The sequence below is a fragment of the Arachis duranensis genome, chromosome 10 (genome assembly GCF_000817695.3).
Source record: "Arachis duranensis cultivar V14167 chromosome 10, aradu.V14167.gnm2.J7QH, whole genome shotgun sequence".
Classification (NCBI taxonomy): Eukaryota; Viridiplantae; Streptophyta; class Magnoliopsida; order Fabales; family Fabaceae; genus Arachis; species Arachis duranensis.
In genome coordinates, this window is record NC_029781.3 from 4325152 (window position 1) to 4330509 (window position 5358).

The window sequence follows — 5358 nt, forward strand, 5'->3', positions numbered from 1 at the left end:
TAAGACAACTTCAGATCATTGTGTATTTGTGCAAAAATTTTCTGATGATGATTTTATCATTCTTTTGCTTTATGTGGATGATATTTTGATTGTGGGCAAGAATGCTTTGAGGATTAATGAGTTGAAGAAACAGTTGAGCAGGTTCTTTGCTATGAAGGACTTGGGTCCTGCCAAACGGATTTTGGGCATGACTATTACTCGTTATAGAGATTCCAAGAAGCTTTATTTGTCACAGGAGAAGTACATAAAGAAGGTACTTCAAAGGTTTGGCATGAATGATGCCAAATGTGTTGCTAGTTCTTTTGCTCCTCATTTTAAGTTGAGTACCAAGCAGTGTCCAACCACTGATGAGGAGAAACAAGCAATGGATGAAATTCCTTATGCCTCAGCTGTTGGAAGCTTGATGTATGCTATGGTGTGTACTAGACCAGACATTGCTCATGCGGTTGGTACTGTGAGTCGTTTTCTCTCTAATCCATGTAAAGAACATTGGAATGCTGTTAAATGGATTATGAGATATCTCAAAGGTACAACTAACTTGAGTTTGAGTTTTGGTGGTGAGAAACCTTTGCTAGTTGACTTTACTGATGCAGACATGGCATGATATATTGATTCTCAAAAGTCTACTTCAGGTTTTTTGGTCAAGTTTGCAGGGGGAGCTATTTCATGGCAGTCAAGGTTACAGAAGTGTGTTGCACTTTCTACCACAGAGGCAGAGTTTATTGCAGCAACTGAAGCATGTAAAGAGTTGTTGTGGATGAAGAAGTTTCTTGCAGCACTTGGTTTTAAGCAAGACCGTTATGTCTTGTTGTGTGATAGCCAAAGTGCTATTCATCTTGCCAAGAATTCTACTTTTCATCCAAGATCTAAACATATTGATGTTAGGTATCACTGGATACGGGATGTGTTAGATTCCAAGTTGTTGGAACTTGAGAAAGTTCACACTGATGACAATGGTGCTGATATGATGACAAAAGCATTGTCAAGAGAAAAGTTTGAAACATGTTGTTTGATCGCCGGAATGGCGAGGGCCTCCACCTAGTCGAGAAGGGGGAGATTTGTTGGGTTTTTTTCTCTCCTTTGTGAGGCCCAAGCCCAACATTTTGGGGGTGTATTCTTGCACCCTAGTGTCACAACCCTAATTCAGTTTTTGAGGGTTATTGAGAGTGATAGAGAGTAGCCACAAAAGAGAGAAAGAAAGGGAAAAACAGAATTCCCGTTTTTGTCCAAAGCAGCAAATTTCAAATGGCAGTTTCTCAGTTTTTCACCGTTGGATCGGCTTAAAATTTAAACTGCATATTCCTATCATCTTGTTCTTCATTCTGATCGGTGGAGATGTTGATTGGAGGTTTGCAGTAGGAGAAATTGGTTTCGCAAGAGAGAAATTAGGTTTCCCGTTTTTACACAGAGCAGAAATTTTGGAACGGCAGTGTCTCATTCTTTCACCGTTGGATCAATTATCACATATGAGTATTCGTCCAGATTCTTCTCATCTTGTTCTTCTTTCTGAACGGTTGAGATTTTAATTGGAGGTCTGCAGAGGGAGAAATTGGCTTCGACATCAGCTCTGTTTTTTGGGTATATTTGATCTTCTTGCTTCTTATTTGTGAGCTTTGGTGCTTTGATGTTTTGGCTGGTTATATGCACATTTTTGTGCTTTGTTTGAAACTCTCTTGTACCTCATTTGATTATAGTGGAGCTATTTCATTGGTCTGGACGACCCGTGGTTTTTACCTCTCACATTGAGGGGGTTTTCCACGTTAAAATCTTGGTGTGTTCTTGTTATTACTTTACTTGCTATATTTGCTTGTTATAGTTGCTGCCATATTGTGTTGTGAGTACTTCCATATTGTTCTTGTGTTGGACATTTGTGTCGTTTCCGCTGCTAGGCTCTTTCAATATATATGTAAGGAAATATTTCAAGTGCATCGGGAGTACCGGTGCACCAATTATTTTAACCGTTGATCTAAATTATAAAAAATATATATAATATATATTAATTAAAATCAATAGTTAAAATAACTGGTACACCGGTGTTTTCCGGTGCACTTAAAATATATCCTATATGTAATACCAAATTAAATTTGGAAGATGTGTAATGTCTAAATCTAAACCCATCGTGATTACAGCTTTTTGTCTATCATTGTTGGTAAGAGAAAGCATAGGAATTAATTTTGGAAAAGAACGATAGCCAATGAAATATTTGTATAATGTGTATAATGGATGTTTATGGAGTATTAAAGATATAACCATTAGTGTTACCTTTTCCTATTAGCTGAAACTTTTGGAATGAGTGGTATCATGACATGGTATTAGAGCGCTAGATCCGAAAGGTCAAGAGTTTGATTTGTAACTCAATAGCCCATTGTACACATTGTACAAATAATCTATTGTCTCGCTAGCAGGACCTATTAATTTTTGGTTAATCAATATTAAGATAATTTTTTTTAAAAAAAATTAAAATTTATAATTTAAGATATATAATTTAAAATAAATAAAATAATTTTAAAAATTGAAAAGTATTAGCTCCATCCTAAACAATATTCTATTAGTATATATTCAACATGTGAAAAAGTATATCACTCTTAGCTTATTTTTTACATTTTAATGTATTTAATATATTAAAAGTATAATTTTTTTTAAAAGAGTATGGTATATATTATACTCTTAAAACATATGATAGCAAGGATCCTCCCTAACTAACATTATCTTGTTGTACATGGTATCTGTGGAAGAAATTAAAGAACGTCATTTCATTTACGTATGTGGATATAGCGTCAAGGAATTATTTATGAATACGTTTATTTTTGCGGTATCTTTATAAATACGTTTGTTAACTTTAATTTTCAACAGATGGAACATTATTTTTATTTTAAATCAATTTCCATTTTTCAGTTTTGATAGCCCATAATTAATTTATACCTATTATATCCTTTAAACATTTATTAGAAAGAAAATATTAATTGAGATTTTAATCATATAATGAAAATTTGTAATCACAAATAAAAGGAATTTTGCCCTTTTTCCTTTAAATTTATAATGTTAATAAATTTTAGTAATTATCTTAACTAGTGTATGTTCCCGTACAAAGTACGGGATAATACACTTAAAATTTTTAATATTAAAATATTAAAAATAATTAGTATTTATCTTAATCAATTTGAGTTTGTTAAGTGATCATCTCACTCGTCTGCTTAAATAACTATTAGGAGTTAGAATCTCGCCTTGTGTATATAGCAATCCATTGGCTAACGATAAATTCTTAATAAAAAGAGTATCAATACTTGGTTAGACTTAGCAGGAGTTTTCGAATACGCAGATACCTGACCCGTCCATACCCGGATGAAAAGGGTAAAACTTGACATGAGTCGGGGCAGATTTTGCTCAATGCTTATCGTCGGGTTTAGGGTGTACCCGCCCCGAATATATACATATAAACACTTTTTAGGAATTAGGATTTGTCTCACATCACACATGATTCATAGCTTAAGTCTATATCCTACATGCAAGATCAACTCAATCATCCTCACCTAAAATCTTCTTCTTTCTGACTTCTTCACAAAAAAATCACATAGCTCCTATCATGTTGTTGCTGAGTCCATCACCGCTTACCTATTCACAACTCTCATCTTCCTTCACAGCCAGAGACGGACCCACGTTTAATATAGAGGGGGCATTTGTCCCCACAAATTTAAAAAAAAATTAATACTTATATACATATATACCACTTATTATATTATATTTGTCTCAAAGTAAAATATAAATAGTTCTTTTGTAAATATTTTGTTAAACTTAACACATAAAAATAATTATATTGTTAAATTTGATTTAATATGAAAAATAAATAAATACACTCAAAAATTAGTGATAATTAATTATATTATATTAGTTAATTAATTAATAATTAAATTAAAACTTAGTTTTTTAATTAAATACAACTTAAATTATTAGTGATTTTTTAAAAATTGTTTTAAGATAAAAAAATATATTTATCTATGTATTAATATACTGTAATTATTTTGGTTAAAAAATTTATTTATACTATAAAAATTATAATAAGTAGATTTGACAAATAAGTAAAATAATTGTTTAAAAATATATATATAAAAAATAACATTTAATTATGTTAAAAATAAAATAAGTCCTTATAAATATTTTTTTGTTATTTTAAATATTATACTATATGTATGAAATTATATTTTTATTATTTTAAATATTATAATAATAATTGTGTGTATATTTCTAGTTCTTATCAATATGTATTAGATTGTTCTAATTTTAAATTTTGAATATATTTAAACCAATTTAGATTGATTAAGTGATCAACATAGTCGTATGCTTAGTATTAAGGGTTCGAATTCTGTCTCGTATGTGTAGCAACTCGTTGCCGGCCAATTGTAGATTCTTAAATGGAATTCAAATTAATGACGGATTAATCCTTAACTTATTGAATATCGTATAGGAAGCAAAAAATATCTATACTTAAATTTTATTATATTTTTGTCCCTATTACCAATTCACTCTCTCTCTCTCTTTCTCTCTCTCTCTAAGTCTCTTAAGTTCTTCTATTCAAACATTGATATTTAAATTATAAAAAAATTGATTTTCATATTTTATAAAATATCATACTGGCGGTAATTGTAAATATGACGCTACTTAAAATTAAATAAAGTAACATAGATAAAACAAATAAAAAATAAAAAAACTTAATCTTGTATAAAATTTACCTATAAAATTCTGTACCGAAAAATGTTTAATTTTAGTATATTAATAATATAAAATATTTTATATAATTATTCAATTCAATTAGATTTATCTATTTAGGTCATTATTGAAAATAAATTTAAGATACCAACATACAATTACTTTAAATTAAGCAACAATTATCAATACTATATAAGGGACACACTATTTCACTAAGAATGATTACCATAAGGAATAATTTTCCCATTTTCTATACTAATTAATATTAGAAAGTTTATATAATACTATATAATAATATTATCATTATCAATACTATATGATATCAAAATAAAAAAAATTACCGTGCTAATATAATATTATTAGTATAAATATTTTATTAATACATATATAATATAAAGTAATTTACAAATTATTTTATTGAATATTATAAATTAGAGTGATTTATAAATTATTATTAATTCGTATATAATGTATAATTAAATTTAATGAATTCAATTAGAATAAGCAATAAATTATTTATTTTATTTCAGACTTTATAAATTACTATAACAAATTACAATTAATGTAGTAAAATTAATTAAGTAATATATATTATAATAAATTATATTAATATTTAAATATCTAATCAAATCAATTAGCTGATATAATTAAGTC